Here is a 9871-nt window from a genome sequence, read left to right on the forward strand (position 1 = left end):
AATGGCACTTGTAGATTATAAGCTCCTGAATCAACCTCATTCCAGGGCAAGGCCTGTCCTCACTTTCCTGGTGTAGTGCCTGCCTCTCTGAGGACAGTGCCAATGGATAAGTATGTGGGGCTCAGTGGAATAAGGCTGAGGCCAAAGACCTTTCAAGGTACATACATGGAAACTGGGGCAGGATTGTAGGCAGAGTTTTTTGTTGGGACTGCTGGCTCCCCAATAATAGACACAGAGACTTTTTATTAATTATAAATGCTCAGCTGATAGCTTAGGCTTGTTACTAATCAGCTCTTTCAACTTAAATTAACTCATTTCTTATCTATGCTCTACCATGTGTCAGTACCTTTTTTTCAGCACATGTTCATCTCCTGCTTTCTCTTTGTCTTACTGGCAAATCTGCCCTCTTTCTTCCTAGCATTCTCTCAGTCTAGCTCTCCTGTCTAGCCTCTTTCTGCCTAGCTATTGGCCAGTTGGCTTTTTATTAAACCAATGAGAGCAAAACATCTTCACAGTGTACAAAACGATTATTCCACAGCATAGGAGGGCTTCATGCTCATTCTCTGACCAGTTAACTCCCACTGCATGGCCTATCTCCCTGAACCACAAGACACCCAGGCCACAGAGGAACACCCAGCCTAATGAAAACTATGGGAACCCAGGCTTCCCCACACTGGTATCTTGTCCACCAGGGAGAAGCAAGGCTTTCTAAGACAATATAGAGTCAATGGAGGCTTTGGCCAGAGGACCATCCACACTTACCCAGTCTGAGAGCATGACCTCAGAAAAGAAAGTCTAGTCGTACTGACAGACTCCAAGAAAACAGGTGAGCCTGGTGGCATGATGACATAAACTTCTGAAAGATGAACTTGAATTCTATAGTCACACCAGGATCAGTGGCTTTACTGAGACAGAATATGACAGACTTGTACTTGACTTGAGGGTAGACAGACAGCTATAGGGCACTGGGCAACCACCGTGCCTTGGCCCCATCTATCTATGGTTGAGCATCTGTGGATAAGATGTAGTATCTGGCAGCGGCAGCCACGGGTCCAGGTGAGCAGTCGCTGGTCCACTGGGCGGCCAGCCGGCGCGGCAGCTCCAGGGCCCAGCATGCGCGGGGGACCCTGCGGTCACCATGTACGTGGGCTATGTGCTGGACAAGGACTCCCCCGTGTACCCAGGCCCCGCCAGACCCTCCAGCCTCGGCCTGGGCCGTCCGGCCTACGCGCCCCCTGGCCCGGCGCCCGCACCCCCGCAGTACCCTGACTTCGCGGGTTACAGCACGTGGAGCCCGCACTGGCGCCTGTGCCCTCTCCGACCTGGCCCGTGCCTTCCCTGCGCCCAAGGACGACTGGGCAGCTGCCTGTGGCCCGGGTCTCGCGGCCTCCGCCGCGAGCCCGGTCCCGCTGGCCTTCGGGCCCCTTCGGGACTTTAGCCCGGTGCCCGCGCCTCCTGGGCCTGGTCCCAGCCTCCTGGCGAAGTACCTCGGCCGGCCAGGCGCACCGTCCTCGCCAGGAGCGCAGAGGCGGACATCCTACGAATGGATGTGGCGCAGCATGGCGACCGCAGCGCAGCGGTAAGACTCGGCCAAGGACAAGTACCATGTGGTCTACACAGACCACCAGTGCCTGGAGCTGGAAAAGGAGTTTCGTTTCACTACAGCTGCTACATCACCATCCACACAAGTCAGAGTTGGCTGTTAACTTGGGGCTCACAGAGCGGCAGGTAAAAATCTGGTTCCAGGAAAGGCGCAAAGCTACACAGAGAAACCCTGTCTCGAAAAACCAAAAAAAAAAAAAAAAAAAAAAATCTGGTTCCAGAACCGTCGAGCCAAGGAGCGCAAATTCAACAAGAAGAAACAGCAGCAGCAGCAGCCGCCTCCACCGCTGCCTCCCTCACAGCTGCCCCTGCCCTTGGATGACAACCCCACACCATCAGGGCCACCCCTGGGTAGTCTATGCTCCACCAGTGCAGGCCTTCTGGGTACCCCCTCCCCAGTGCTTGTCAAAGAGGAGTTTCTACCCTAGACCCTTCCAGCCTGGGGCCCAGGGATCTAGGGACTGGAATGCTGGGCACCTGGCTTTGCAGGAGCCCAAGAAGCCGGTTCTGAGTTCCAGTCCTACTGCTGACCTTTGGGGTCACTGTGGACAAATTGCCTACCTAGGACAAGTCGCTTGCTAACTCCCTTGGCTAGGTTATATGATGAGCCTGATGGACAAGGACCTCTTCCAGCTCCTGTGTCCTAGGCCATGGGGTGATGGGGAGCCACAGCGAAGAGGTCTCAGTCACTTGAAGACATCTCAAGATCCAGAGGGCTTGCTCAACAAGCTGTCAAGACAAGGCTGAGGCTCCACTTCCTCCTCCAGGGGCTCCAGAGTGAGGTGGAAGGCTGCTGCATGGACCAGATTGGCCCTGGAGAGGAGTCAGTGTTGAGAGACGATGGTACACATGGGTCTAGACTCACATGTGAAGCGTCAGGATGATGTCAGTCCCACCTGTCTCCTCCTGCAGCCTCATCTCCACCTGCCCTAGCACCCCATGCTCCCATGCTCTGTCCCTCCCCAGCCTGGAGGTGGTCACAAAACCATCAGGACCAGGCCTGAGGTAAAGATTGGGCAATTGGTCACTGCTCTTGAGATAGAACTTGTCCCCTCCCTAGCACTGCAGGAAGGCCTGTGGATGGAAGAGAAGCTTCTCAGGATAGACTCAGAGTCCACTACCTACCTGCCCATGCCCACCTCCCCAAGGCAGTCCATCACACCTAGGGAGCCCCCAGACCCTGGGGAACTCACAGCTGGACAGGAGTTAAGTAGAGTGGAATCTCTTGGATGCAGGTTCAGGAATAAGTTTTTCCTTTTTAAACAATTTATAAAAAATCCTACATAGCATTAAAGGAATTAAAAAAAAAAGATGTAGTATCCATTCCAGGACCATGTCAGACAATTTTGATTCAAATTCCTCTCCTTTTAACAGTTTTCCCTAGCTTGCTTAGTGCTGGTATTAATATTCTGACCTGCCCCTTGGAGCCGCCCTGTGTCCTGATGTAGAAACCTCCTCTTAAGAAAAAACTCTGCCCCTTCCTCTCCCGCTTTTCCTCCCATGAGGTATACCCTCCTCTTCCTCTTCCTCTCTCTCTCTCTCTCTCTCTCTCTCTCTCTCTCTCTCTCTCTCTCTCTCTCTGTCTCTCTCTCTCTCTCTGTCTCTCTCTGTCTCTCTTTCTGTCTTTCTGCCTCTTCATCTCTCTATTATAATAAACTCTCCACGTGGATGCAGCATCTGGGTTGCCACCACCACTGCCATGCCCACATGGTGTGTATCTGCCCAGCCCACCACTGGATCTGCCCAGCATGTTTCCCTGCATGCGTGGGATACCCTTGGAGATCCCCCTGCATAATAATTCACAACATTGGTGCCCAGCATTGCCAGGCAATCCCACTGCTCTCTCCTACCCACTGGCAGTCTGAGGAACTTTGGGACCCTGTACCACCCACCATTTTTCCAGCTGGAGGACCACGGGAGTCTCCTCATCCTACCGGATTGATAAGCCTCCCTTTTGGCCATTTTCCCACAACTGGGAATTCACTCATCTCTCTCTCTCGATTGTAATGTTGGCCTCTTTCGGGCTCTAAGCCCTTTGGGCCTATGCCCTCCACAGTCCATAGCCTTTTGTGATGATGGTCCATTGGCTATCTTTCGCCGTTCATTCTTGCTGACTCTCTGGGACATTGGAGGTCAGTCTCATTTCGCACCACATGTCTTTTGGGCTCATAGCCCTTTAGGCCCCTGTCCCTATGCAATGGCATATGGAAATGGCTTATGTCTCACTCAGGCTCCTAGTCCTGGCCCCTGCTTTTTGGACGACAGTCCACTGAGCAGCTTGTGCCTTCTCATTGGTCCTCATTGAATTTCTGGGATACTAGAGATTCCAGCCTTTGGACCTTCTCTACCTCATTGTGGAAAAATGTGCCTACCCCCTCCCAGCTCCCTCCCTATCTCTCCTCCATGCTCCTCCAGCCTCTGCTAAGCAATTCCCTTGCTCCTAATTCCTATCCTTGTCTGTAATTCTATCTCTTAAATCTTTTCTGTTTGTCACTTTAACTCTGTTGCCAGGGTCTCCTGTTTCACCTGTGGGACTTTGGCACTCAGCCCTGAGCCCCACCCCACTGACTGCCAAGCCCCTTCCTCCCCACTGGCAGCCCATGGACTAGCCACAGAAATATCTGTTCACTTGACTATATTCCTGCCGGCCTCCACTGCTCATGTTGTTGGGTCAAGCCAGGCGGAGTGTAGACCCCTGTCCCCATCACTGCCACTGACCCATGGCTTGGGTTCATTCATCTGCAGCTGCCTGTACCATGCTGCAGCCTGGGAGGTTCCCTCTCTCCCACCCAGTTGCAATGCTACTTCTCTGTTTTTCTTTCACAAAGTCCATTTCCTATGTGTGAATGGAAATGTATGATTGATTTGGCTATCTATATTTCTTTCTGACTGACTTTTAAATGCTTCAATTTATTTGTTCCTTATCTGCTCAGTTTATTTTGCAAACAACAACAACAACAACAACAACAACAACAACAACAACAACAAAAACCCATATGAACAGGTGGTCAGGCACCATATTTGATAGGAATGACCACGTGATCAGGTGGTACCATCTTAAATAAGAGCAACCATATGATCAAACCACCATCTTAAATAGGGACAACCATGTGGTCAAAACAGGCAGGTCATATGACCTTACTGTCATTTTTACTAAGGGCAGTGTGGGTGAGGCATTCAGTGCTCAGGCTGTTGGTATAGAGGGAAGTTAGGGAATCCCACCATGCATTGCTTCACCATTGTTTCATGGGTCAAGGAAAAGTCCTCTGGCCTTGGCCTGGCATTCCTCAGCTGCCTCTCTCAGGCTCTAGCCATCTGGGTGGAGGGAGGTTTAGTTGCAGCCTGACTTTTGTTCCTCAGTGGCTGCTCCTCTGGGCAGGGACAGCACATTCCTATGCCGGAATAGGGTAAAAGCACTAATGTTAAGATTTTAAATTTCAGATTTTAACATTAATACTGGTACTATTTGGGCCACAAGCTTAGGATTTTAAACCTATAGGTATGAGTCTGCTGCTGCTTTTGAGATGTCCCATCCCTGCTCCAGTTCAGGAGTCTTTCTCACATGTCTGTTCCTGAGGATGGCATTTTTCTCTCCTGATTTCCAATTACCAAAACTATAGGCCTGAAGGCTCCAAATAAATTCATAAAATTTGACTTTCCTCTAGTCTATATTTTAGCAAGCTGGCAGAAACATTGAAGCAGCAGTTGTGGACCACAACCAAACATAATTGTTCCCTGACCCTACAGCCAGGTCAGACAACCACATGCTTCTGACAAATGCCCCATTGCCCAGCCTTTGACTAAGCCTTTCAGCCTTTTGGGGGACCCTGACAACAGCACCCCAATGCCAGCTTGAAGCAGTTCCAGAAGAGAATACATTGTCCCATGTTCCTTGTCCAGTATAGGCTGAAATGCTGGGTCAAAAGGACACCCCCTGGCATAGAGAACTGATTGGCTATCTAATGCCCATTGATATTTATTAATTAAAATGGTTATGCAATAAGACAAGACACTTGACCTTCTTTATGCAGAACCAGGGAGATATTATATGACCTTGAGAAATTATTATTTCTATATAAATCATTCAGGATGGAGTTTCTGATCCACCAAGAGGGTCCTTTTCTCAGAGTTGGGCTGCACCCTGACTTTCATAAGCCCTTTTTCTCTTGTTCTCATTCGGCCTTGGGATCTTTTCCTGTCACTCTTCTTTGCCTTCTTAGGAGACAGCTTAAGAAATAATTATTTCTATATAAGTCACTCAGGATTATAATCTGGCTATACTCGAAGATCAGCCCCCCATCCTTGTTAACTTCATTAAGCTGTAACTAACTGGGAAACCTGTATCTTCAAATTTAAGTCATATATATATATATATATATATATATATATATATATATATATATTCTCCAAGTTATAAATATATCTAACAGATTTTGTTCCCCCAGTCCTCAAACACCTGTAGAGATATGAGAATATGACATTTAATAGAAAAGCTTTTTATGATGAGGAGACATGTCAGCTCCTGGCAGCATCCTGTATCTTTTCCAAGAAGACAGATGGCTGCAGAAGAATTTGGAAGCTTATGGCAAGGCTGGCCATGTAGCAAAAAGCTGAGATCCTGTCTAGACTGTGAATTATTGGAGCGATGGGGATCAATTGTCCCCCATGCCAAAACAGGTAGGTTTATCTCTCCAAGTTTCTACTCCACAGAAAAAATCTGTCCGATTTTCTGGGCCTGTCAGCTGAACAAATGCTACCTTTGGGGCCTCTGTCCCTCAGCAACCATGGAGAGACTTGGAATTGCTGCCTAGGTAACTGGAAAGCTGTCTTACTTCTTAAAATTTATCCTTCTCAGATCTAATCATGTTTGATGACTAGGGTGTATCAGTTTGACAGCCCCAATTTGAAGATTATTGACAGTTCATTAATAAGTTTCCTATTAAAATTACAAACAGCTATGCCTGATTCACAGACTTCATGATACAGGATAGACTGGTTTCAGATATAACTCCAGAGGTTCAAAATTTTAATGTTGGTAAATGGAGCTTTGATAAACTGATACAACATTGACTACAAACAGTTCTTAAGAGTCCTTTTGGATTTTTTAACCCTTTTGCTATGATGTAAATCTATTCCAGAGTTCTGCTACTGCATAAAAAAATCTGGTCTGATGAAACCTAGCAGTTTTCAGAGCCCATTTTAACCTCACCCATTTTCGAGCATATCTTGCAGTTTCCCTCCAATACCTGGAACAAGGGGCTCTCCAGATATGCCAGCCCCTGCACAAGTTGGCACCAGCTCCAAGGATGCCAACCCCCAACTGAGGATGCCAACTGGGATGAATATACCCCCACCTCTAGATAAATGACAGATATGATGGCTCCTATAATCCTGAAGCACACATCCTTCAATTCACTGCTGGTATCACTCTCCAGGCTCAGGTGGGCACCTGCCCAGCAACTGGAACCTGTTCACCCTTGCCTTTTCTGTACAACCAGGGCACTTCTCTGTTCCATTCTTTCTGTCAGTTATCACTCTACCCATGGCTAGCACAACTCATAAGGCCAATGATAACAATCTACTTTTTCTCCTAGCAACCTCTATGCCAGAGATTTCCATGATGACAGCTAACAATGCTTCTTCACTCATGCCTCCCACCATGTGTGACTCCCGGCTTTTCCCCTCCCCACTTTGCCCCTTGCCAGCTTGAAGTGGCCTCGAGAATTCAGCACCCTTGTTTCCCCACTTGCTCCCATAACCTACCTCTTCTTATAATAATCAAAACGGAGGAATGTTAATATTCTGACCTGTCCCTTGGGGCCACCCTGCATCCTGACTTAGGAGCCTCCTCTTAAGAAAAAACTCCACCTCTTCCATTCTCTTCTACTTTTCTTCTCACAAGGTGTGCACCCCCTTCCCCCTCTCTCTGTCTCCCTCTTTCTGTCTTTCTGCCTCTTCATCTCTCTATTATAATAAACTCTCCACATGGATGCAGCAACTGGGTTGTGTATTACTGGCTGCCGCCACCACTGCCATGCCCACCTGGTGTGTATATGCCCAGTCCGCCATTGGATCTGCCCAGCATGTTTCCCTGCATGCACAGGATACTTTTGGGGGGTTTCCCCCACATAATAATTCATAACATCTGGTCTCTGTGTAGTGTGCTTCTGGTAGATCTGGTCCATGGAGTACTTTTCAGGAGTAGGGCCAGTACTAGAGACATTATTGCAGATCCCCAGGAGATAAGATTTCATACCCTTTCAGACACATATATCTGTCTCTATCCTTAACTACCTGCTGATCAAGTTATATGTTTAGGATTTCTCTGTGATGCTCAGATCCTGACCCCGGCATCTTGGTATCTAGACACAGTCTAACATGCTCTGCAGTTGGGGATAAAGGCCAGTATTTTATCAGCCCCCAAAGTGGGACTAATTCATAGTCTTCTCTTTCTTTTATCATCAGCCCTGGCTCTGCAGATGAGTATGGAGTAAGAAGCTAGAAGTCATGCATTATTGGTAAACGAACACATGCTTGCATATGTGTATATGTTCTCCTTAAACAGCTTCAGAGAAAAAGCAGCCTAGACTTGGAGGCAGAGGAATGAAGTACAAGGTGCCTGGAGGCTCCCTCCTAGAGCTGTGTGGGAGCACATAGGACCTAAGGCCAGAGAAAGAGCCACCTACCCCAGGAGTATGTTGGGATGCTATTTCTCACATAACTCACATATCTACTTTAACTTACGTGGGTGTCCTGAAATGAAAAACCATGAGGCTTCTCATATGTCAACCAGGTTTGACTAAAGTCAGAACTCTACCCCACTGCCTATTCTGGGAGATATGGAACCTTTCCCCATAGTTGCCTTTTCTACATGGTGAGGAGTCTGGAGCCCCAGGTGCTCAGGTTCTGGTCCCAGGAAGCAGAGAAAGACACTGAGTACTCACAGTGTCTCTTTAGATTACACCAGATAATCTGACAAGCTGTTTACCCTATGCTTTGCCATTTCTTCCCAGATAGGTAGACCCTTGATCACAGCAAGGTAGGAGCAGAGGTCAGGCTTGTCTGTCCCTCACAAGGCTTCTAGTGTACAGTCACTTTTTCTTAGGCTTGCGAGCACGCACACACACACATACAGAAGCTGCCCCTTTAAGGACAGTGAATGTCCTTGTAGTGCTCCCATCAAACAGACCCATTCCTGTGCCCATGTTAGAGGGTGAAGGGCTCACTGAGGTGGCTCAAATGCCTCATACAGATACCATACACTCTCTGTCCATTCTTTACTGTTATTGTCCACTGACTATACTGTCCACTGACCCCTAGGAACACAGAGCCAGGGGGCCTACACACCTTTGAGCTCTGAGTTGCTAGCATAGCAGATTTGTTGGCAGAGGCCTGGGTGTGTCAGGAGCCCTTACAACTAGAGTGGGTATTCTATGGCTGATGACTGGGCCAAGGTCCAGATCTAGAGAGTCTTGCCAGGATCCATTTCCTGGTAAGGATCAAGGTCTTTGAATTAGAAGGGGACCTGCCTCCAGGGTTGGGTATGACTATGTGGAGACACACAGTCCCAATGTAAGCTGTCTGGGTATTTGAACAACTATTTAAGTGTGGTTCACCAAGCCCCAGGATCCAGGAAGCATATTCAGGCCATTTAAGGAGGAAGAGGTGGAGGCCAGAGTGGGTCACTCGTTAACTCTGTTGAGTTTTCCTCACTCAGTATATGTGTGCCATGGTTGAGAGAAGCTACTGCTTCACTTTGTCCACAGGGCAGAAGTTAGCATTCTCTGGGACAGTGAACCTGAGATGTGCTCCAGGTGGAAACATGGAGAGATTTGGAAGCACTTGGAAATTTTAGTTTGTTGGAATTCAGCACTGTGGGTGTGAGCTGGCCATACCACACAGAGGCTTGGTTCAGGGTAAGGATGCTAGCAAACTCCTCATGAGAAGCAGTAGAGGGTACAGTCTACACAGGTCTAGCCCACCTAGACCTGGGAGGATCCAGGATGACTCCTCTACCTGGCACAAGATGGAGGCTGTCATACTGTAGATGCCTAGAAACAGAATCAGGAGCCTGGCATCCATGCTTCTCTCCTAGCAAATTTTCCTTTCAGGGAGTGTGGCCTAAGTGCTCTACCCAACTTTATCTTGGGGCCTTCCTAGCTTTATTAGCCAACCACCTCAGTCTTGGCCCATTTGGGAAGCTGGAGAGCATGTCCTTTGGAAATGACCCCAGTTTGTGGTTGTTCTTGGTATACACGACCTCTGCTGG

At 48.4% G+C, this 9871-nt stretch overlaps 1 pseudogene; it reads left to right on the top strand.

Annotated features, from left to right (window-relative positions):
- The first annotated feature begins 1138 nt into the window (after positions 1-1138).
- LOC131916530 (homeobox protein CDX-1-like) lies at positions 1139-2030 on the top strand (annotated as a pseudogene).
- The last annotated feature ends 7841 nt before the right edge of the window (positions 2031-9871 follow it).

The sequence above is a fragment of the Peromyscus eremicus genome, chromosome 8a (assembly GCF_949786415.1).
Source record: "Peromyscus eremicus chromosome 8a, PerEre_H2_v1, whole genome shotgun sequence".
Classification (NCBI taxonomy): Eukaryota; Metazoa; Chordata; class Mammalia; order Rodentia; family Cricetidae; genus Peromyscus; species Peromyscus eremicus.